A 26,968-nucleotide genomic window follows, 5' to 3' on the forward strand; every position below is an offset into this window, starting at 1 on the left:
TTACAGGCTGACATTGAGAATTGAATGGAGATCATTCAGGACTTGATAGACTTTGTAGCCCTAAAGCCTTGTATAAACAAACTGGAAAGATTTCAGCTTAGTGGAGCTTTGCTGGAGAGAAGAGGTTTTAGAAAATCTCTTGCTGGAGAGAAGATTTTCGGTTAAGGTAATATCTACAGGGTCTTGGGTCTTTGTTGACAAGAGGAGATTCTTCAAACTATACCCTCGATGTGATGTCACTCCCACTTCATCCTCTGTTTATCGTGCTACTCTGCCTATGTGAGTATGGGAGCTGGTAGGGATGAAGGAGCTGGGAAGTTTGCTGATAAAGCCAACCCTAGGGCAGTTCTCCCTCTGAACTTTACATCCTGTGTTAGGCGAATGGTGAAAAGGGCCCCTTTCTCTTACATTTATGCATTGGCTCTTTTCCATCCTACTAGCCACACAGATATGAGGACTGGAAGGGAGCCTAGAGATTTCATAAAGCAACCCTCACACCTGAAAGAGGAGCAAGAGGCAGCCCCGAGTGTGAGGGACTCACTCAGAGCAACACAGCTAGCCAGTTGGGCTTATACAGCTCTCAAGCTCACAGATGGCTAGGTCTAAACTTAGCTGAACTTATGAAACTCTGTGTAGCTCTGAGATAGTTACTCACCTTCCCATGACTTTGTTTACTTATTTAAAAATAGAAATGGAAAATGATCCTACCTTAAAGACCTCTAGGGTAGTGCTGGCAAGAAGAGAACATGCTTTTCCAATTTACAGCCCTTTATAAATTATTATTTATAATTATTATCATTTAATTAAATTTTTAAAAGCCCGAATTAAAGCCTAAGTTTTAGGAGAGTTACATGAATATAATTAGCTTGTTTACATTCCTTATATATACTATAATAATATAATTTTGTAACATATATTACATATATCCTATACAATAATACAGCTATAGATGATATATTGATGTTTCAATAATATATTGATTATATGATAAAATACTATACCCAACAGATAATTTATATACACACACATACATACACACTGTATAAATTTGAACTATTTACAATATGCCATAGGCACTGAAGACTATTATTAATCTTTTGGTAACAAATTCAAAATGGGCTAGGTATAAATTACAAATATATTTAATTGCTAAGTTTTATTTTTTAGAGCACTTTTAGGTTTACAGCAAAATTGAGTAGGAAGTTCAGAAAGTTCCCATATACCCGTTGTCCCCACACACTCACAATCTCCACCACCATGGAAATCCTGCTCCACGGTGGTACATTGGTTATAATCGATGAACCTACATTGACACATTATTACTATCCAGAGTCCAGTTTTCACTGGGGTTCACTCCTTGTGTTGTATATTCTGTGGATGTGGACAGATTTATGACACATATCCACCACTGTAGTATCATACAAAATAGTTTCACTACCTTAAAAATCCTCGGTTCTGCCTGTTCATCCCTCCCTCTGCCCTAACTCCTGGCAATCACCGATACTTTTCTGTCTCTGTTTTACCTTTTCCAGACTATCATATACTTATAATCGTACACTGTGTATCCTTTTGAGATTGGCTTCTTTAACTTAATAATATGCATTTGAGATTCTTCTGTGTCTTTTCATGGCTTGATAGCTCATTTCTTTTTAGTGCTGAATAACATTCCATTATCTGGATGTACCACAGTTATCCATTTACATACCAAAGGACATCTTGGTTGCTTTCAAGTGTTGGCAATTATGAATAAAGCTACTATAAACATTGTGTGCAGGTTTTTGTGTGGACGAAAGTTTTCAATTCATTTGGGTAAACACTAAGGAGTGTGATTACTGGATTATGTAGTAAAAAATGTTTTAATTTTGAAAGAAACTGCTAAACCATCTAAGTGGCTGTATCATTTAGCATTTTCAGCAGCAACACATGACCATTCCTGTTACTCCACATTCTCATCAGCGTTCGGTGTTGTCAGTGTTCTGGAATTTGACAATTCTAATAGGTGTATAGTAGTATTTCGTTGTTATAATTTGCAATTCCCTAATGACATATAATGTTAAGCATCTCTTCGTATGCTACTTTCCATTTGTATATCTTCTTTGGTGACGTGTTTGTTAGGTCTTTTCCCCATTTTTAAAAGACTAGTTTTAGAGTAGCTTTAGGTTCACAGCAAAATTAAGAGGAAGGTAGAGAGATTTCCCATATACTCCCTGAGTTGGCTTTTCTGGGTCTTTTGCCTCTCCATATAAACTTTAGAGATCAGTTTGCCAATATCCACAACAAACTTGCTAGGATACTGATTGAGATTGTGTTGATCCATAGATCAAGTTGGGAAGAATTTATATCTTGACAATATTGAGTCTTCCCATCAGTGAATATTTCCATGAATATCACTCCATATATTTAGCCCTTTATCAGAGTTTTGTCGTTTTCCTCATATTGACTTTATTCATATTTTGTTAGATTTACACCTAAGTATTTCATTTTGAGGGGTACTAATGAGTATCATAATGTGTTTTAACTTCAAATTCCATTTGTTCATTCTGGTATATAGTAAAGTGAATGGTGTTCGTATATCCTGCAACCTTGCTATAACTGCCTGTTAGTTCCAGGAGGGGGTTTTTTGGTTTATTCTTTCAGATTTTCTGCATAAAGAATCATGTCTTCTGTGAACAAAGACAGTGTTATTTCTTCTTTCTTAATCTGTATACCTTTTTTGTCTTATTGTATTTTCTAGGATTTTTTTGTACAGTGTTGAAAAGAAGTGGTAAGAAAGGACATACTTGTCTCGTTCCTGATAATAGTGAGAAATTTTGAGTTTCTCACTATTAAGTATGATGTTAGTTATAGGTGCTTTGTAGATATTCTTTATCAAGTTGAGGAAGTTCCCCCTTTATTCCTGGTTTGCTGAGAGTTTTTAATCATGAAAGTCTAGTGAATTTTGTCAAATGCTTTTTCGTCATCTATTGATATGATCATGTGGTTTTGAGCCTATTGACATGATGGATTATATTAATCAATTCTCAAATACTGAACAAGCCTTGAATACCTGGGATAAATCCCATTTGGTCGTGGTGTATACTACTTTTCATACATTGTTGGATTTGATTTGTTAATATTTTGCTGGGAATTTTTTGCATCTATGCTCTCGAAGGATTTGGTCTATAATTTTCTTTTCTTGTAATGTGTTTGTCTGGTATCAGGGTAATGCTGCCCTCACACAACAAGTTAGTATGTATTCTCTCTGCTTCTGTCTTCTGGAAAAGATTATAGAGAATTCGAATAATTCTTCCTTAAATATTTGGTAGAATTCACGAGTGAAACCATCTGGCCTGTATTTTTTTTCTTTTTCTGTTTTGGAAAATTACTAATAATTGATTTAATTTCTTCACTAGATATTAGCCTATTTAGATAGTCTATTTCTTCTTGTGTGAGTTTTGGCAGATTGTTTCTTTCAGGGAATTGGTTCATTTCATCTAGGTTTTCAAATCTGTGGGCATAGATTTGTTCATAGTATTCCTTTATCTTTTAACATCCATGGGATCTGTAGTGATGTTCCCTATTTCATTTCTGGTATTAGTAATTTGTGTCTTCTCTTTTTTTTTTCTTAGTCTGGCTAGAGGGTTATACATTTTATTAATCGTTTCAGAGAACCAGCTTTTGATTCCTCTGATTTTCTCTACTGACTTCCTATTTACAATTTCATTGATTTTATCTCAATTTTTTATTATTTATCTTCTTCTGCTTACTTTGTATTTAATTTGCATTCTTTTTCTAGTATCTCAAAGTGGAAGCTTCAGTTATTGACTTTACAACTTTCTTTATTTCTAATATATGTATTAAATGCTATAAAATTCCCTCTAAGCACTGTTTTCACAGCATTCCACAAATTTTGATAAATTGTGTTTTCATTTTTATTTTGTTCAAAATATTCTTTAATTTCTCTAGAGATTTCTTTTTTGACCCATGTGCTATTGAGAAGTGTGTTGTTTAATATCCAATTATTTGGGGATTTTCCAGCTAACTTTCTGTTATTTCTAGTTTAATTCCACTGTGGTCTGAAAGCAGACATTGTATTATTTCTATTTTTAAACTTTGTTAAGATGTGTCTTATGGCTCAGAATGTAGTCTATCTTGGTGAATGTTCCATGAAGTCTGAGAGAATGTGTAATCTGCTGTTTTTGGATGAAACCATCTATAGATGTGCATTATATCCAATTGATTGATGGTCCTGTTATGTTCAACTCAGCCCTTACTGATTTTCTGCCTGCCAGGTCTATTTCTGTTAGAGGCATGCTAACAGCTCTGACTTCAGTAGTCGATTCATTTATTTTTCTTTGCAATTCTATCAGTTTTTGCCCCATGTATTTTGACACTCTGTTGTTAGGCACATATACAGTAAAGATTGTTATATGTTCCTGAGTATTGACCCTTTATTAGTTATACATACACAAATACCCACTCTTTTTAAAATTCTTTTCCCATATAGGCCATTACAGAGTACTGAGTAGAGTTCCCTGTGCTATACAGTAAGTCCTTATTAGTTATCTATTTTATAAATAGTAGTGTGTATATGTCAATCCCAATCCCCCAATTTCTGCCTCTCCTACCCGCTGCTTACCCCCGGTAACCATAAGTTTGTTTTCTACATCTGGAACTCTATTTCTGTTTTGTAGGTAAGTTCATCTGTACCCATTTTTTTTTTTTTAGATTCCACATATAAGCGCTATCATATGATATTGATATTTGTCTTTTTCTGTCTGACTTACTTCACTTAGTATGACAACTTCTAGGTCCATCCATGTTGCTGCAAATGGCATTGTTTCGTTCTCTTTTACGGCTGAGTAATATTCCATTGTATATATGTACCACATCTTCTTTATCCATTCCTCTGTTGATGGACATTTAGGTTGCTTCCATGTCCTGGCTATTGTAAATAGTGCTGGATCATAAGAGACTACTACAAGCAACTATACACCAATAAAATAGACAACCTAGAAGAAATGGACAAATGCTTAGAAAGGTACAATCTTCCAAGACTGAATCAGGAAAAAATAGAAAATATGAACAGACCAATCACAAGTACTGAAATTGAAACTGTGGTTTTAAAACTTCCAACAAACAAAAGTCCAGGATCAGATGGCTTCAGAGGTGAATTCTATCAAACATTTAGAGAAGAGCTAACACCCATCCTGATGAAACTCATCCAAAAAATTGCAGAAGAAGGAACACTCCCCAACTCATTCTACAAAGCTACCATCACTCTGATACTAAAACCAGACAAAGATATTTTAAAAAAGAAAATTACAGGCTAATATCACTGATGAACACAGATGCAAAATCCTTAACAAAATACTAGCAAACCAAATCCAATAACACATTAAGAGCATCATACACCATGATCAAGTGGGATTTATCCCAGGGATGCAAGGTTTCTTCAATATACGCAATTCAATCAATGTGATATACCACATTAACAAACTGAAGAATAAAAACCATATGATCATGTCAATAGATGCAGAGAAAGCTTTTGACAAAATTCAACACCCATTTAGGATAAAAACTCTCCAGAAATTGGGCACAGAGGGAACCTACCTCAGCATAATAAAAGCCATATATGACAAACTCACAGCAAACATCATTCTCAATGGTGAAAAACTGAAAGCATTTCCTCAATGATCAGGAACAAGATAAGGATGTCCACTCTTGCCAGTTTTATCAACATAGTTTTGGAAGTCCTAGTCATGGCAATCAGAGAAGAAAAAGAAATAAAAGGAATACAAGTTGGAATACAAGTTGGAAAAGAAGAAGTAAAACTGTCACTGTTTGCAGATGACATAATACTATACATAGAAAATCCTAAAGATGCTACCAGAAAACTACTACAGCTCATCAATGAATTTGGTAAGGTTGCAGGATACAAAATTAATACACAGAAATCTCTTGCATTCCTATACACTGACAACAAAGATCAGAAAGAGAAATTAAGGAAACAGTCCCATTTACCATTGCATAAAAAAGAATAAAATACCTAGGAATAAATGTACCTAAGGAGGTAAAAGACCTGTACTCAGAAAAGTATAAGACACTGATGAAAGAAATCAAAGATGACACAAACAGATGGAGAGATATACCATGTTCTTGGATTGGAAGACTCAATATGGCCAAAATGACTATACTACCCAAAGCAATCCCTTCAAATTACCAATGGCATTTTTCACAGAATTAGAACAAAAATTTTTACAATTCATTTGGAAACACAAAAGACCACAAATAGCTAAAGCAGCCTTGAGAAAGAAAAACGGAGCTGGAGGAATCGGGCTTCCTGACTTCAGATTATGCTACAAAGCTACAGTCATCAAAACAGTATGGTACTGGCACACAAAAAATATATAGATCAGTGGAATAGGATAGAAGGTCCAGAGATAAACCCAAGCACCTATGGTCACCTAATCTATGACAAAGGAGGCAAGAATATCCATTGGAGAAAGACAGTCTCTTCAATAAGTGGTGCTGGGAAAATTGGACAGCTACCTGTAAAAGAATGAAATTAGAACACTCTGTGACACCATACACAAAAAGAAACTCAAAATGGATTAAAGACCTAAATGTAAGGCCGGACACTATAAAACTTTTAGAGGAAAACATAGGCAGGACGCTCTTTGACATAAATCACAGCAAGATCCTTTTTGACCCACCTCCTAGAGAAATGAGAATAAAATCAAAAATAAACAAACGGGACCTAATGAAACTTAAAAGCTTTTGCACAGCTAAGGAAACCATAAACAAAACATAAAGACAACCTTCAGAATGGGAGAAAATTTTTGCCAATGAAGCAAGCGACAAGGGATTAATCTCCAAAATGTACAAATAGCTGATGCAGCTCAATATCAAAAAAACAAACAGCCCAATCAAAAAATGGGCAGAAGATCTAAATAGACATTTCTCCAAAGAAGACATACAGATGGCTAAAAAGCATATGAAATGATGCTCAACATCACTAATTATTAGAGAAATGCAAATCAAAACTACAATGAGCTATCACCTCACACCAGTCAGAATGGCCATCATGAAAAAAAATTTACAAGCAATAAATGCTGGAGAGGGTGTAGAGAAAAGGGAAACCTCCTATACTCTTGGTGGTGTAGCCACTATGGAGAACAGTATGGAGGTCCATTAAAAAACTAAAATAGAGCTACCATATGATCCAGCAATCACACTCCTGGGCATATATCCAGAGAAAACCATAATTCGAAAAAATACATGCACCCCAATGTTTATTGTAATGTTTCTCTTCATCCCTAGCAACTACCTTGCACTAAAATCTGCTCTGTCTGAAGTTAATATAGTAACTATTGCTTTCTTTTGATTAGTGTTTACATGGTATATCTCTCTTTATCCCTTTATGGCTAGTCTATCTGTGTCTTTTACTTAAAATGAGTTTCTTGTAGACAACATATAATTGTATCTTTGTTTTTTGACCCATTCTGGCAATCTCTGTCTTCTAATTAGTGTATTTAGGTACTGATGTTTAAAGTGATTATTGAGGATTGATATCTACTATATTTGTCACTATTTTCTATTTGTTGCCTTTGTTCTTTTTCTTACTTTTGTCTTCCACACTTTTGTTGCCTTTTGTAGTTTTGAGAATCTTATGTGATTCTGTTTCTCTCCTTTCTTAGCATATCAATTTGAATTCTTTTTTTTAACTTTTTTCCTATGTATGTAGAGTTTTCTATATACAATTACAACTAATCAAAGACCACATTCAAATAACACTATGCTGCCTCACAGGTAGTGCAATTATTGAAAATTTACCATATTTTACAGTGCATCTTTACCTGTTCTCCTTTATATTTTTAAAAATTTTCTATCTTATTCCTCAAATGATTTATAAGTTTTCAAATAATGCTACAATGCTTTGCACAGAAACTGCGCAAAAATAATATTTATCATAAGACCCATAAAACATGCGGATCATACCAATGCATGCTCAAAGCCAATCTGTACTCTTAACTATCATTTACATGATTCTCTCATATTGAAATGACAAGTGCTTCACTATGACCATCATTCTTTAGCAAATACCAGAACAGACTAAGCTGACTTTCATGTCTTTCAGTGTCCCATGCCCCTTTCCTCTCTCCTCATCCCTCACCCTAATCCCTCTCTGTTGAGGAATCCATACTATAGCAGGATCATTCCTGTGCTCATTAGGTTGTAAATGGATCCCTGCTAAAGTAGTAACTAAAATATGAAGTACGCTGTTGATCAAAAAGAACATGGATTGAGACTATGTCACTTAATAGTTGGCAAAACACTAAACTTCTCTACTCTCCAATTTTCTCATTCATACAATGAGGTTCATAATAGGACCTCATAAGGTTGTCATAATGATTAAATGTTAAGATCAAGTTAATGTTCATGACTCAGCAGACCCGAGTTTGGATGTCAGTTCCATCTTGAGCTCATAATTTAGACTCTGAACATCAGCTTTTTCTTCAGCAGAGTGGAGAGAAAAATACCTTTTTCATGGCAGTGTTGTTGTGATAAAATAAGAGCAATGTAATCCTGAAGGACTGTTAGCTTCTGTTCCCTTTTCTGATAGTTACAGATTGCTACAATAATATAGCAAGTTGTGAGTCTCAGAGAAACCATTGTCTTTTAGAGGGCAATTCCAGGGGACCACAAATTCAACACCCAAAGGACTCAACTGTAATGATAGAATGACAGTCAGTGAAGACTGAATTTTGAGGTAGACAACCATGCTCCTGGAATTATAACCTACAAATAGATACTTCATCAACTCCGGAGTGTTGCCCTGCTTTCCACCTATTCTTAGGAATCCTGATGCTCTACATTTTCAAATATAAAAACATCCATGATTTAGCATGTCTAGAAATGGCTGGATAAATATTCCTCACCCGTCATGAAGCACTAGTACCTCTTTTAAAGGAATATTTACAATGATGGCTCCTTCATCTCTGCCCCAGCCTTGACCATTTGCACCTCATAGTACAGTACTTTGCAAAGTATATCGTAGTTAATATTTAATCTGTGTTCTGCATCCACTCAAGGTCTTTGTCAATCCATCTATTTATCCTTGATTCTCTAGCACTAGTCATAGTTCCTAGCATAAAATATATACTCTATTAATATTTAATGAATAAATAATACATCTGATGAACACTAAATCTGGCTACGCACAATGCCTGATTTAATTCTCACAACAGTGTAATGAAATGTGATTACCATTCCTAATTTACATAACAGGACACCAAAGTCAGAGGATTTTGCTTCTTCAAATTCCTATGTCATAAGTGGCAGAGGTAGGAATTCAAGTCAGGTTTGTTTGTCTCTATGATATGTAGGTAAATGTTTAACAACAAGCTCTCTGAGAAACAAAAGCGTAATTAGTAGCATGTGCCAATTTCCATGGTGTAAATACTCCCACCATAGTCAATTTTAAGCTACTAAGGTAACATCAATGGGTTCACAAAATTTAACAATTGGCCCCTGTAAGCTGCTACAGGCAAGCTTCAGCACACCATTAGTTTCACTGCAAGTTTAGGTGCTTTCAACTAAGCTAAGGCCGCTAGTCAGGCTGCTATTCCTGTCTTGGTGGCTGAGGATCTCACCAATAGCTAGAACGCAGTCACCCCCTGTAACCTTTGGCCATTGATGACCTCTATATTCCAGACTCTTTTGCAGCTGGTCATATTACTGACAAATCCACTCATCAGGAATTTTCTTCCTTCCCCCAAAGCCAGCCCCCCACTTCTGCTTTTAGGCATGAATTAAACAGAACAGAAGATTTTAAAGTAATGATCCCCAAACACGCCAGTACTCTGACTTCCCGCCTTTAAAAAAAAAAGAGAGAGGGGGAAAAAAAAAGCAGTACCCTTTTGGGTATTTATCAGGGAGGTCTTCTTTGAGCTGTATAGTTGTTTTGTGACAGAAATGGCAGTTGAAAAGTTGTGTTCACGTCCAGATAACAATGTTATTATTTGAAGCTGCTTATTGTTAGTGTCTTCAGGCAGAAAAAATGTTTAAGAAAACCTCACTGAGTCCCTAAAGTTTTCTTGGGATTGTCTGGGATAACTTGGAATGCTAGTGGAATCTACACAGGATGATTAGAGGGGAAGCTTTCGGCACTCTTAAAAACTCTCACATTATTTTCTCCCTTGGGAAGCGGCTCAAGAACATGTTGTATTGGGAGTGCAAAGCTGCTAGGTCAATGGAATCATTTCTTTGTGACTTGGGGATTTCTCAGAGCCAGAAATGTTATCCAAGTTTCATTCCTGTGACTGAGGAAAATTGCATCAGCTGCTCACAGGACACCAGATTTCAATATGACATCTATTTAAGCAATGCCCTGGATGGCAGATGTTGGATCTTGGTTACTGGATGCGTGTGTGATTGAATGCATTGGAGCCTGGCTTGGTCTCTCTGACTTACTAGCAAAAGTTTGAAAAATTATTTAGGAAAAGATAATGTCAGAGTAACATGACTGTCAGGAAGAAAAGTGGTGCTATTTATGTGTGTTTGTGTATATTTACAAGTTGGGTATATATAGTTCTGTGTGCGTATGGATAAAATTACATGACTTGGATGAAAGAAGACAGGAAATAGGTGGAGTCTACAGCTTAAGGCCAAGAGATTTTATTTTTTCCCTTCTCTGTTACTATCTAACTCTACATCCTAGAAACATTACTTAGCTTTTCTTGTCCTTAATTCTTTTGAGTAGAAACATGGTGGTTTGAAATCTATAGATTCACCTCCTCCCATTTTTTTAAATTCCTAGATTCCAGGTGATAAAATTAAATAACACATTTGTCATTATTGTCAAAAGTGACTTGAACAAGACATATCTCTAAAGGAAACAAAAGATATCCAAATCATAGCATTCTTGGAAAAAACGGTATTAATTTAAGATTTAAGAAAAGCCCCTGTGATTTTTTTTTCCTTCGACCAAGGCTATATCCACATACATCTGGATAAAAGTGAAAAAAAATACACCAATCACCCAGATGGTTCTAAGTGTTTGATATCTGTCATTATACTGGCCAAACACCTGGATGATTGCATTCATTTTCACTCTTTAGCCAGATGTTTTGAAATCATAGAGGTATGGCTTAGATAAAAAGTAGATACTTTTAATCCACAAGGCAGAATGAGGTGCAATAAGAGGTAGAACAGGAAGAAGAGCAATTTTTGAGCACCTACTCCTTGTCAGACACTTTCTCTCATACATTTAATCTTCATAAGAACACCATGAGGCATTATCCCCAACTTACAGTTAAGGAAACTGAAGCTCAGGAATTTAAATTATTTGCCAGTGTCACATATCTAAGAAGTAGTAAAGCTTGGACTTTATTTCCTTATTATGCAGAGAACTATTAGAAATGAATATAGTTAATTTATGGCTAATGAAATTAAGAGCTGAGGACAATAGAGTTGCTGCATAAATAAGATAACAGAGGGCATACATGTAGACACAGAAACAGATATAACTAGTGCTCCTACTGTTCATCTGAAGAACTTTTCAATCCAAGCCTGTAATAGGTGTCTGTAGAAGGAGTGAAAAAAAAAACCAACCCAGGATAATTGGTACAGTGTTGCCTAGGTCTCCTGGTTGCACCATGTTTTCTTTGGCTCCAACAGAATGGTAAAACTGAACACAATTGCCTCATTAATTGTTTCACCTCCCTGGAGTTAGAAATTTTGGATGGTTTTGTAGAAATAATGTAGCTCATTATACAAATGTATGCAAAATAGCATGCAAATATATGAGTGATGATTTACTAGGGGAAAGATTCCAAAGATTTGGATTTTATAACTCCTGGTAAATAACCTGGGGGGTAAACTTCTGTCTGCACACAGCAGAAGCAAGTTGGCCCATCCCAAGGTTCTCAACAATGGCTTAATCTTTGGGGAAACAATGAATCAGATTCCTTCCCCTTTCTATGCCAAGGAACATAAATTCTTGAGCCCACACGGAAAGGAAATCTAATGCACCTCCTACAAGACTGCTCTTATATAAGGTTGAATTGATGACTCGCAGCCAATAGCTACTAGTTCTGATCAGAGAGACTGCAAAGAGCAAAGCTGACTGACCTTGGAGAGAATCGTCAAGGACAAAGATACTTCATGTTTTCTCAGAGAGGAAAATAATCCTTGTGAGATTACTCTACTTGGCTCTCACATTGAAGAAAAGATAATTTCTCAGATTTTGAAGATGATCATGCAAATCCATGAAGGCAGATCTGGTCACAAGCTTTCAATACCCAAGTTGCTAACCTACAGGTTAGAGAACTGGGAAGAACATTCATTTTCTAAATAAATATAGGGATGAGAATTTGCAGGATAAGAAAATGAGGGTGAAGGAAGGCAAAAGAATGTATGTTATTTCCAGAATATAAGTGAATGGGTTGGAGATAATGCACCCTTTGGAAATACAAAATGTTGTTGAAAGTTTTCAGAGAGGGAAATAACTCATAAAAGAATTTGGAGTGCTTTTTATGGGCTGAAATAGAAGGAAATGAAACATCTTCAATAAGATTTTGGATAGAAATTTTGCATATCTGTGCTATTTAAATATTAGGAAAAAATGATCAAATCAGCTAAAATTCAGCCAGAATAATCTCTTTGGAAAACTTAACACATACATATCTCAGATACGTAGGAAACAATGAAAGACTGTGGAGACAAATTATGTATCTTTATACTCAGACCCTTTCCGACCTAGTCCCACCAAGAGGCAGATGCTGGGAATGTTCACTTAAGCTCAGCCCTGCCTTGAGCCAATTCAATTCAAATCTGAGCACTGTTTTAGAGGTCTCATCCTCCCTAATTGGTGGTCTGAAATTTTTCTTGCTGCCCTAATATGAGTGTCTTAGATGCCTGCCCGGAGTTGTCCTAAACGAGTAATAAAAATGGCTAAAATGTACTATGCATTGGGCTTGTTCCAGTTATTTTTTTAATACCTTGTACACATCATCTTACTTAAATCTCAAACAACCCTCTAAGATAGGTATTACTATCTATCTCTCTAACAGATGGAGAAGAGAAAGTTCCAAGTGGTAAAATTAACTTGTTCCAAGACACTCAGCTAGTAAGAAACAGAGCTAGGGAACAAAAGCTCAAGCTAGTTACCACTACACAGGACTGCCATTCAGTTTCACATGCCACCCTAACCCCCACACACTCACATTTTCTCAGTTATAAACTCTACTAATTGCTTCAAAGGGTATAAAACTCAACTTGATCAGGGTCTCCTCCCAACAGGGTCTACACATTTGTCATTGTATCTCCTAAGACTAAAGGGGATACAAAAATCAGCCCAAACCATGAACCTATCATCTATCTGAACATATTCTGCTCTAGCCTCAAGATTGGTCTTCTGAGATGCAGAGCCAACAGAGTCATCCCAGAGTTCCCTGCACCCCTTGGTACTGTGATTTGTATTTCTGTCATCTGACACCAATCCCAACCATATAAGGGTATTTCTTCTTCTTCCTATATGTCCAAGCACTTCTTGATAATTAATTCCCAATTCCTCAGGGAACACAATTTATGGCCAAGCAGGTCTCAGGCAGATAACAAAAACTTTTTGACATGTATAAACCCACTGTTCATATGACAGCTAAAACAGCAACGTGCTATTTCATTCCTCATGTCCATGACAAGATGCACCCACATCAACTTAAGGAAACATTTAGCCATCAGGGTGGTCTTTTTATTTATTTACTTATTTTTAAATTTTTTGGCTGAGCCATGCAGCATATGGGATCTTAGCTCCCCGACCAGGGATCGAACCCATGCCCCCTGCATCCCTGCATTGGAAGCATGGAGTCTTAACCACTTGACCGCCAGGGAAGTCCCCAGGGTGGTCTTATTTCTTTCTAGATCAAGATCCTCAAGCCTCATGTTTCTCTGTGAAGTTTCCAGATTTCAGGGACAAATCATTAGAAGCAAAGGAGATAAAATACTTTAAAAGATAGCAGTGCAGATACAGAAATATATCAACCTCTACTTCAAAAACTCTAAAGCTAAAAACAGAAAATTCTACTGACATTAAAGGAGACTGGCTGAGACACTATAAAACTCTTAGAGGAAAACATAGGCAGAACACTCTATGACATAAATCACAGCAAGATCCTTTTTGACCCACCTCCTAGAGAAATGGAAATAAACAAAAATAAACAAATAGGACCTAATGAAACTTAAAAGCTTTTGCACAGCAAAGGAAACCATAAACAAGACGAAAAGACAACCCTCAGACTGGTAGAAAATATTTGCAAATGAAGCAACTGACAAAGGATTAATCTCCAAAATTTACAAGCAGCTCATGCAGCTCAATATCAAAAAAACAAACAACCCAATCCAAAAATGGGCAGAAGACCTAAATAGACATTTCTCCAAAGAAGATATACAGATTGCCAACAAACACATGAAAGAATGCTCAACATCATTAATCATTAGAGAAATGCAAATCAAAACTGCAATGAGATATCATCTCACACTGGTCAGAATGGCCATCATCAAAAAATCTACGCACAATAAATGCTGGAGAGGGTGTGGAGAAAAGGGAAGCCTCTTGCACTGTTGGTGGGAATGTAAATTGATACAGCCACTATGGAGAACAGTATGGAGGTTCCTTAAAAAACTAAAAAGAGAACTAACATATGACCCAGCAATCCCACTACTGGGCATATACCCTGAGAAAACCATAATTCAAAAAGAGTCATGTACCACAATGTTCATTGCAGCTCTATTTACAATAGCCAGGACATGGAAGCAACCTAAGTGTCCATCAACAGATGAATGGACAAAGAAGATGTGGCATATATATACAATGGAATATTACTCAGCCATAAAAAGGACTGAAACTGAGTTATTTGTAGTGAGGTGGATGGACCTAGAGACTGTCACACAGAGTGAAGTAAGTCAGAAAGAGAAAAACAAATACAGTATGCTAACACACATATATGGAATCTAAAAAAAAAAAAAAGAAAGAAAAAATGGTCAGAAGAACATAGGGGCAAGACGGGAATAAAGATGCAGACCTACTAGAGAATGGACTTGAGGATACGGGGAGGGGGAAGGGTAAGGTGGGACAAAGTGAGAGAGTGGCATGGACATATATACACTACCAAACGTAAAATAGCTGGCTAGTGGGAAGCAGCCACATAGCACAGGGAGATCAGCTCGGTGCTTTGTGTCCACCTAGAGGGGTGGGATAGGGAGGGTGGGAGAGAGACGCAAGTGGGAGGAGATATAGGGATATATGTTTATGTACAGCTGATTCACTTTGTTATACAGCAGAAACTAACACACCATTGTAAATCAATTATACTCCAATAAAGATGTTAAAAAAAAAAACTAATTAAAAAAAAAAAGGAGACTGGCTGGCAGAATGGACAAAAAGTCCTAACAGAGCTGAATTATAAATGCAGTTCAAACTCCTCTAACCCTTTGATTGTTTACATATGAGCTACATTTGCTTTCCTGATTATCTACCTATAACATGTTTTTTACAAAAACTTCATTAAAAAAGAACATTCATACAGAAAAGTATATGTCATAAATTTACAACTCAGTAAATTTTTATGAAATGAACACCCTTATATGACTGACCTCCAGACGAAGAATCATTCCCGCCTCACTGAAGATTCTCACGCAACTTTCCAGGCCCTTACCCACCTCTGTTCCTCCCAAGGGTAACCACTCTCCTGTGACTTCTTAAATGGAGATTTTGCCTGTCTCAGAACTTCACTGATACAGAATCATGCAGTACGTACTATTTTGTAAGTAGCTTTTTCTCACTCAGCATTACATTTTTGAGAGTCATCCATATTGTGACAGACTAATGTACTTCCGTTTAGCATTTTCTGAATAGTATTCCCTATGAATACATCATGATTTATTTATGCATTCTATTGTAGACGGATGTTTGAATTGACTTTTCATTACCATGAGTGTACTTGATGCCCAATTAATGTACATGCCTTTTGATGAAAACATGTATTACGTTGTCCTATTTTTCCCAGTAAAATATGTTCACATTAGTAGTTATCAAATTTCTTCCCATTGGTTTGGATTATGTGTCCAATGCAATAAGGTGATTTTGTTTTGTATCTTAATTCTGTACTCATTGTTTGGATTATGTGTCTAATGCGATAAGGTGATTTTGTTTTGTATCTTAATTCTGTACTCCATAGCGCTGGCAACTCTTTTCAGTTTCTATTATCTGCAAATTTTAAAATAAATTTCTTCATTCTTCTGAAAAATCATCTTAGAACACTAAATATTTTTAAGTCTAGTATAAAACATTCTATTAGGCTGTTTATCTCCAGCCCTTGGAAGAATGTGGGAAGTACTAACATTTGTTGTTGTTGCTAAGAGGCCAGAGGGTTTTTTTTTTTTAAACAACTCTTTCCCAATATTTAGTTCTCTGCTTTATCCTTCCCATTTCTACTTCACATCTATAGTATTCTTAAGCTAACTCAGATTTTTTTCTTTTCGAAGAAAAATAGTATAACATATTACAGTGAATTTATTTTATATATTACCCCCTCCTTTAAAAAAAAATGCTGTACACGAACTCTCTCCAGAGGAGTAATTCACCATCAGTAGACGTTTCGGTTACTGTGATCTAAGTTAAGTGGATATTGTGGTGTCTTACTAGACACATCAAATGCATGATGTTGGCATGTATGTTGTTTTTATAACTGAGCTGGACTAGTCCATTGAGTTTTAGTTTCAAAACAACTCCATACTTACTTGAGAATTATTTAGTCTTTATGATAAATAATTTTAAAATGTCAAGAGTTTCCATTAATACTGTTAGCCAGGGTTGGGTGGGACCCGTGACTGAGGAATAACAGAGGAAACAGACTTTCTGACCCAGTGTTTGAAACAGACTTTCTGACCCTGTGTTTTCTCCCACTCTGAAGGTTGGCTCCTTGTTCTGAACATCAGATCCCTATTTACATATTCCAATTTCACATTTTCCTTTGGATGGAAAAATTTAACACGAAATTAGAATTTTATTCTTATAGAAAAGTCTGTCTGACTTCTTCAGTTACTCTCATCCCATATGTAAGGATAATTGGGTCAAGTTTCTTCCATAGACCTCTATGCTGGTAAACTATACAATGGAAAATGGTTGCTAGGTTTTTTTCCCATGAGACAAGAAGATAAGTTAATTGTACAAAGGAATCAAGTCAGCCACCAAGAAGTCTTTAAAAAAATTGGTTAACCTGTGATTTATTAGGTGAGTTATATTATCTGATGGTATAAGGATCTCATCTAGAGGTGGCTTTCCACATTTTCTCTCTCTTATGCCCATAGCTTATCAGTCATGTAATTCTTCTCCTATGAGCCAGTTCCTTGGAATCCTTCTCAATATAGGTCTTTAGGTATCTTCTCATAATTAGTCAAAGTAGGTACATGAAATAAAAACTCTTTGCCATTCTTAATCTAATGACTCTAAACCCAGGTGATGAAACAGTCCTGGCACCCAAAATGACCCAGTGTAGATTATAAGTTAATATGTGCATTCTCTTTAATTTATGTTTTTGAATCTACTTGCGAACAGGGGATAATAGAAAACAGTGGTAGAAGTATAGGGCTACAGAAATCAAAGGCGATATTATAGTAGGAGAATCAGAGAAAGTAAGTAGCCATAGTGTGTTAAAATGGCTATTAAGATCTACATTCTAAGCAGTAGTTGAGTATACATTGGAATAGATAAGATTAGATACCTTGGAAATGACCTAAGACAATCATAATTAAGAAAAAATGATTTAAGCCAGTACTAAAAACAACAAAATTTAAATGGCTAAATTGATTTAGTTGATTGTACTTAGGGATTATTTTTTTTTTCCTATAGAATCTTTTTCAATCGCTGTATTTCAAAAATTTAAATGAAATACCCAATTAGGAATAATTTTTAAATTATAAATCATTTTTTCAAGAAATAAGATATGAGACTAGCTCAGTGATTTTAGGTGACAAAATTCAACATTAGAGAATTAAGAAATTTCTAGAAGAATTGTGTTTAAAAACGGCATTCCAAAAAACTTATGCATATACTCCGTCTCAGGGAGGTAGAGCATCACTCTTCCCTCCTTAAAGATGGGCTGGCTGTGTTCAGTGACTTCCTTCCAAAGAGAACATTTTAAGGGATTGGGGGTGGGGACGAGTAATTTCACAGTGAAGAAACCTGATGAATGCTACCTTAGTCAGGTGACGAAGGTCGACATCAACAACGATAAGTCATATTGACAGTATGTACCCTGGGTATGATGTGATGAGAACAGCACTACCTCAGTGGTCTTCTCCCAAAACCCATGACCCGATTCTAATCATAAGGAAAACATCAGACACATCCCAGCTGAGGAACATTCTACAAAATGCCTGACGAGTACTCCTCAAAACTGTCAACTCAAAGTCATCAAAAACAAAGAAAGCCTGAGAAACTGTCATAAACAAGAGGAGCCTAAGGTAACATGACAACTAAATGCAATGTAATACCCTGGAGGGTGTCCTGGGGCAGAAACAGGACATTAGGTAAAAACTAAGGAAATGTGAATAAAGTGTGGACTTTAGTTTAAAATAATGTATCAGTATTGGTTCACTAATTAAAATGTACCATACTGTGAATTGTTAATAATGGGGCAACTGGGTACAGAGTATTTGGAAACTTCCTGTACTATTCTCACAATTTTTATGTAAATCTAAAACTATTTTAAAATAAGTGTTTATTTTTAATAAAGAAAAAAAATTAATGGCGGCCCCCTGTTTTGGCGATGTAAACATCACAGCTACGTATGGGGATTACGGTATTGGAGGTATGAATCCCTGGAACAGCTTGACACAGAATCTTCTTTTCTGGAAGTCTTTAAAGATTAGTTGAGCATCTTCTAAGACTTGCTTAGGTCTACTGATGTATTAAGACAGGTAGATTGGAATCAATAAGCTCTGTTTCCCTCTGGCTCCATTGTTTTACGATTCTATAGTTTATTTAATAACAATGAATATCAGTTACTTATGGCTAAACATAATTTTCATTCTTATTAACATTCTCAGAGGCCTAATTTCTTCCAGACTTGGGTTCAATCTTATGTTTGTGTGATAATAATATAAAAAGCATCATTCCCCATTTAGGTATACCAAGTATTTTACCTCTTCCAATAATACAAGGGAGAAAGGCTAGTTTGGCATAAATTTCTTTCCAAATAATTTTATAATGACTGCTTCTTAGCATCTAGTTAACTTCCAAGTTCTGGCAAATTAATACCAAGTCTTCCACAAAATTCTCCTGACCCCTCTTTAAAATATACAGATACACCAATACGATGGAAGAATCCTTCAAGCGTAATATTACATAAATATTTCACCTCAATAATTATATGAGAACTCCTGCTTATCTACATTTCTCTCTAGTGCAACATTCTTTTGTTTAAGTTTCTAAACAAGATTAGTGGAAGGGAAATCACAGATCTCTTTTGGAGCCGTAAATAAAAGAGTGAAACTGGGCTATAAAACACCAAGACAGCTTTTCTTTTAAAGTATCTGAGACAATAGATTTTCTCGTTCATTGTAATCTCTGCACTTACCCCTCCTTACACCTACCATCACTCAAAAAACCGTGTGTGTCTGTTTTAAAAACAAACTCATGATTAGCCTACATCTTCTATGCTTTATTCTAGCAAAAGCCCTCACAGTTCTTTAAGGCAAGCTGTTCCCAGGGAAGGTCATGTTTCCTACCTTCTAGTAAGGAACACACCTTGAATGTTTAATAAACTTCAGCTAATAAGATCAGTATCATTTGCCCAAGGGGCAGGTAGATGAACCATGTAAGGATTTGGCTAACAGAGGTAGACGGGAGGTCCCCACGGGTCCCCATATTTCTTCCTCTGTTTTCTGTGACCACTGTTAAATTTCCTTTCTTAGTGGATTGGCCCGCTGTGTTGCAAAGCTGTAAATGAATCCCTTCCTTGCCCTTGAACTTGTTAAGCTCTCCAGCTTCTACGACTTTGTCTGGCAGGCTGCTCCACATCCTAATGACTTTTTGCAAGAAACAGAACCTCCTGGTATGTAACGCGCTGCCCTGCCATCTACTATTAGGCAAGCTCACTTCTGAAGCTCAGGACTTGAGTCTTCTCCTGCTATTTCTCTGTTGATCAAGTTTCAGCTCTGAATAACTGAAAAAGGAGAGGATATGGAGAAGGGAAAGAGGAAAGTGATGGGAAGAGAGAGAGAGAGAGAGAGAGGAGTAATGCTCTAAATATGGGCCAGTACCTAATTATAATTCAAGACACCGGCAATTTAAAAAAAAACAACTCCTCCAGAATGCAGCCATAAGGAAAGAGTTTCCACAATCTGTTCATCTGCATAATTAGTGATGGAGGACCTGGGAACAGTTGGAACATTGCTGAGGAAGGCCCAGGTCACATTATTGATAACATAAATAACAAAGATACAGATTTCCCCAAACTACAAACATCAAAATGTAAGTAACAACAATCTAATAGGAGCACAGAAAACAAACAGAAAGCAGATAAACTCTGGAGCTGGGCAGGCAGAAGCCTGGAGTCAAGCACATCATTCATCAATCTAAATACCCTCAGGTTTCTTAGAGTCACCTGAAAACAAGCATGCGGGAAACCCTCATCCGCGGTGCTCTCTGCAAGGATGTGTGACCACAGCTGTGAGGATGCATGTTCCACGAGTCAGAGGCACAGTCTTCATGCTTTTACACATGGGAACATAACTCATTTCGGAAAAAAAAAAAACTGCCTTGTTACACTTAGTTATTTAATGGCACAGGGAGACCTGGCAAGTGAGCACTGGAGACATGGTCTGCATTTCAGAACTCGGCTGAATTCTATATAAGGGGCTGATACGTCTATTTAATACCTTTAAAAATGAGTTACTTTCTCATCTGCAGTATAAAACTCCTTGCATTCTTATTGCCAATTTGAGAAGGGCTATAAGAACCACAAGAACCCTATGTGTCTTTTTACTCTCTGTATTTCCAGCTCTTGCCAGAGGGCTGAGAAGATAAGTACACTGAATAGATATTTTTTTGAGAGGCTGCCTAGAGACAAATAAAGCAAAAATAAGATGAAGTTAGGAATCACTTAAAATTCTACTACCCAAATACTATCATTCTTTTACAAGTCTTGGGCAGAACTTCCATGCAGATGGAGATTAAATTTCCAAATAATTCTTTTCAAACCAAGTATCAGCTACACAGAGGTTGTAGATACCAGATTTTGCAAGTTCTAATAGTTCCAGAGAAACCAGTGCAAGGTGTGTGTACACAGCAACTATCAACCCTGGCAAATCTGAATCCTTGGTGTCTTCAGACACTGTAAGCCCTCCTTCATTGTATGAACAAAGAACTGCATTTGAGCCCAGATAGTATGAGTGACAGCATAAGGGACAAGGAGAGAATTTTCACTGCACATACCTCTGTCATGCATGACTGTCCCTGGGGTAAATACATGAATAGTTTCAGCTTTTAACAAGAGAAAGGAAAACACTAATACTTTTAAAAAATATATGTGGCTTTGGGCTTTAACGTTTTAAAAACCACACACATACCTGCGGTTTTGAAAAATCCTTCAGACACCAGAGGGGACAATCCTGTAGGACTGGGTGACTGAGACAAAAGGCAAACCTGTGCTTTCAGTAGGAAATTAACCTGTTCCTATAGAGTTGTAATAATTGGACACTTGGTAATAGGCTCGAAGGCCTCTAAAGCCTAAACCTACCATTACTCAACAATTGGAAAGCAACAAGGGGAATTTGTAATTTTTAAATTACGTGTCATATCATTAGCACGTGAAACACATAGATTTCATTGGTTTATTCGGCAAATATTTACTGAGCTCCTACTATGTGCCATATATTCCTCTCAGCCCTGAAGTTACCAGTTAACAAGGCAGACAAAAATTTCCCTGTTCTTATCAGACTAAAGCCCCTGTGAGAAAACAGAGGCAGTTACCCCTCGCCCCGCCCTCGCCCCCATATCTTGTATTCCTAAAGAAACTTTTTGTATCTCCAACATGACCTCCATGATTTGAAAATCATGCTGTCCCTGGGCTGGTGCGTTTTAGCACGATGGGCAGAAACCATTGAATGGGTGCTTGCAGGTGGTGAGAAGTAAAACGTAGGAAACCTCAAAGGAATAGGGCATAAAAAAGCCATATCCATATATCCATAGACAGTAGGATAAGGGATAAGGTTAGATGTCAGGCGCACAGCCACAAATTATATCTGCTACAGAAGAATTTGGATCTAATGAACTAAGGAATCATTTGAATCTAATGGACTACTTTAGAAAACTCTGGAATGTCTCTGTACTATTTTACTGGGTCATTGCAGATGGCTTAAAGCAGTGGTTCTCGGACTTCTGGATTTCACAGACAGGTAAAATTAAAATACAACAACAACAACAAAGAAAGGGGACTGCCATAGGGGTACCAACTTTTAATTTCAAACACGAATATTAAAAGACATTTAAATATTTTTAAAAGTAGAAAAAAATACCAGAATAAGTTAAAGTCATTTCTAAGAAAGTACAGCTGGCATGTATACCCATGAGCATTAGCTGTTGCCTCAGGATAGGCTAACGTATGTTATAGTAACAAATCTCCCTCCTCTCGGCAGTCTCAGTTGTTGAAAACAGCATGCTACATATTTTTCATGGGTAAGCGGGAATGGTCATTCCTCAGAGATCAAGAGTGACAGACAAAGCAGCCATCCCAAATGTGGCTCCTGTTGTGCCGGAGGGAAAAAGAGAGCTCTGGATGTCCTTGGATCGGCAATGAACGCTCCAGAAGTAACACACGTCACTTCTCTCGCAAGTCATTGGCCGGAACTAGTCACACGGCCCTATCCAACCACGAGGAGGCCAGGAAGTGTACATTTACTCCATGTCAGGTGTGCTGACAATATCTGCCAAGCTGCACGTAGTTGATAAGCAACACTGATGAGAGCCACAGCTCTGTGTGACATTGTTCTTATCTTCTCAATTCAGTATGGGATAGTGAAAACCTGGCCACAATCTTACACTGATCTAAGTCAGTATTTGAGAACAACTAGTGTGTGTGTGTGTGTGTGTGTGTGTAACGGTGGGGGGAAGAGGGGAGAAGGGAGGTGGGGAGAGGAGAGGGGGGGCAGAGGAGAGAGGAGGGGAGGGAAAAGTGATAAGCATTTGTAGGCCAAATAAACATCTCTCTGGAAATTGAAAACTTTCTTGGGAAGGTGTGCAAATGAACACTGGCTGCCCAACAATAAAGAGCGAGTGTGGTCTCTGTGACAAAAGTGAACAACCCTGAGAATCCAGACACCAGGGGCAGCACGCAGGAAGGGCACTGCCACTCAAAGTCTGTCCCAGTAGCATAGGTTCCTTCTCTTGCACTGAAAGACCATTTGCTTTAGCTGTCAGCAATGTCATGCTTTATAAGTCATTCTTAATCCACCCCCTCAAGGATGATTATTTCAATGTTAGCTCTGCACCCCTGAACAGGTCTGAGTCAGCCCAGCAAAACCCAGCCACATTCTGTTGACCCTAAAGGTTGCATCAGAAATACAAAAGAAGCTTGGTTTCCTGTGCTGTGTGCTCGTTCGGTCACGGTTGTTTTGCTCTGTGCTGTTGCTTTTATCGTTATTAATACATGTGGCAAAACCAACCCTCCAAATGAAGTTAAATCTCTTTGCTCAGCCATTCTATTGAGCTAGGAGGCAAGGAAGTCTTAGGCTGTTTTATGGAAATTCTGATTTTCAAAGTAATAAACAAATCTCAAAGGAACCAGAAAGGAACTATTGGACCCATGCCACACACTCTGTGTGGGCTCAAGAAACTGTACTTGATGATGGCAAATTTCCCTTTCAAAAACACCCTTAAACAAAGCTTAAGTTCCAGAAATGTTTTCTGGGCCAGACTTGCAGTAAATTTTCCTTGGAGGCCCTAACGCAAGATGAAGGACAAACAGAACTAAGAGAGACTTGGTACCCAAATGAGGGAATGAGGGAGTTCAAACAAATGTAGACTGCAACTAGATTTAAGCCTTTGATTCCATAATTCAAATAAATAATAGTCAATTTTGCAAGACTAAAGGACCAGTACTGCCATATCATAAGATATATATTGCATAATATAAATTAACTTTTAAAAATTCTTGATAAAATTCGGTCAGAGTGGTATAACATGAAATGCAAATCCCTCTTTACTCACTTTCTCCAGGAATCCTAAGTTCTTCTTTATAAAAGTAAACAGCCTTTTATGTATTCTTCAGAAAAACTGTAACTCCTCTATTAGTGTGTATATTTCTGTGTATTTTTCATCTACCCAAATGGGATCTAGAATATATATTTTTTTTCATTTTAACTGTTGAAGTACTTATCTTAACATCATACAGACACAGCCTGGGTAGATTTCTCTTCCCTACTGGAACTTCAAAAAATATCAGTCTCCTTTCCCTTTGAATTCATTGAGAAACTGCTCAGATAGACACCGAGGATTCATATCATACTTTGCACTGATGAAAACAAAACACAAAAAACCTCTTGCGCTGAAATATTTCAGGATTAAATATTAGCTATGAATGAATGGGGCTATCATCTACTCCTGAATTAAATTACCAAAGTACTAAATAAATGTTTTTGAACAATAAATTTGGCTTTGTGACTGGCCCAAAGGGCTGTCAGATGACCTGTTCTTATAGAACAGAAATCCCAAAGTGAGTTTATGCTATTGAAAACATCCTTGGATAACTGAAAAAAAAAAATGGATTGAAAACTTGGAAACTGGAAGATGCCTCCATATCAGACTATTCTGAGCTTTAAGCAAAAGTAGAAAGAGTAACATGCAGAGAAGAGCACCAATACAGTGGTCCCTCGAGCACACCCAACAGCTCGGCATGGCAACTACTCGGTCAATCCAAGTTCACAGGGACACTGCAGAGCATTTAGTGATTTAACTCAGCTCTTTACAGATCAATATATATATCGCTGAGGCAGATTATGAGAATGCATACAGCCAGAGAGGAATGACTACAATGAGACTGACTTACAGGAATGAGAAATAGCTATTTATTGAGCACTTACTGGTCAGATACTACTTGGCTCCTTACTTAAACTTTCGCATTTAATAAATGTCCCTAGGAAATACACTTCCCTCCAAGATAAATAGATAAACAGATCACTACCTAACAGAAAAGAAAACAAGTCATTCATCCAAGTCACACAGTCAGCAATGGCTTGGGCAGGGCTTCAAATGTACATCTCTGGTTACAAAGACAGTCCTCTTCCCACTGCACCACAAACCCTCTTTGAGAATTATCTGTTCACTAAAATATGTGCCAGGCCCAGATGGTTTTACAGCTGAATTCTATCTAACTTTCAGTGAACAGATAATCCTTATGTTATTCAAAAAATTTCTGACCATAGCAAAAGATGGAAAGCTTCCCAATTCAATTTACAAAGCTAGCGTAACCTTATTTCCCAGACCTGATGAAGACAGAATTAAAAAATAAAAAACTATAAAAATTTTACTCATGAATATGGATGCAATACAGAAACTAATTTATATGTAAAAATCATCAAATTAAATCCAGGTGCATATTACAAGAATAGCATTCCATGACCAAGGAGAGTATGCGGCAGGAATGCAGGGATAGTTCAACATTAAAAAATATGGGAACATAATTCATCACATTTACAGAATAAGTGAAAAACATAATATAATCACATTAATTAAGATAAGAAACACCTCTTAAAATAGCTGCCATTTTAAATTTAGAAATAAAAATACTACGTTAAAAAAAGAGAATATAACAGAACTGCAAAGACTGTTTATTTAACACCAATAACATACATCATAGTAAAAAGGAAACCAGTGATCACAATTTAAGTAACGTTGTTTGGGGGATTCTAAGATAAAATAATAAAATAAGTGGTATTAACAGTGGAAAGAAAGAGACAAAACTATTACATGCATTTCATACCTGGTAACTTAAAAGACTGAACAAAGAAGCTAATCACATTAATAAGATATTTTATAATGTGACTGGATAGAAAATGAATAAATTGAAGGACCTATTATGTCCCAGGATCCAAACATACACCTTATAATAAAGTCATTTTCTTTCATATTAATATGTAAATTTAATGAATTCTAATGGAAAGTTCATTCATTTGTTTTTCTTAGAACTAGAAAAAATTATTTAAAGGTTCATTTGGAAAATAAATGTGTGATGATTGCCAAGAAATTTATGAAAAATAAGAATAATGACAGAGAGGACCTTTCCCTACCAGACACTCAAACTTTTTAGATATAAGATTCCAGAGGGAAGGTTTTCTGTCTATGTTGTTTCCCAGGACCTACACAATGGTGGCAGCATAGAGTACAGTCAGTAATTCCTATTTTAATATATAAATGAAGTAAGCTAATGTGATTAAAAGAGCAAGATTCTGGCCCATGCATAAGCACATAAATCAACAAGAGGGAAGAGTCAGCCAGCTGACTTAAGTGTCCATTTTATTACATGATAAAGTGGCTTTTCATTTTGATGGGGACTCAGTATTTAATCAATGGCTCTAAGAATACTGACTCTCCTTCTAGAAGAAATTAAGTTGGATCGCTACATTACCGCAAAACAGAAAATAATGCCCAATAAAGTAACGATTTAAAATTTAAATATAAATGTATTAGGCATGTATTACCTACAACGTTACTTAGACATCCCTGACCTTCACCTGCCTGGACCTCCCAGTGCCCAGCTTTCACTGGCCCAGTGGGACTTCCTCATCCAAATTAAATTTGGCTTCTTTCACCCTCTCTTCACCACCCAACACCTGCTCTTTCTTTCTGGTGTACGTGACTATTCTCCAGATCCCCACTCCAATGGGATGAAATGTTCTTAGAAGGAATTTGCTTTCCAGATGTGTC

Source organism: Eubalaena glacialis, chromosome 9, assembly GCF_028564815.1.
Source record: "Eubalaena glacialis isolate mEubGla1 chromosome 9, mEubGla1.1.hap2.+ XY, whole genome shotgun sequence".
NCBI lineage: Eukaryota > Metazoa > Chordata > Mammalia > Artiodactyla > Balaenidae > Eubalaena > Eubalaena glacialis.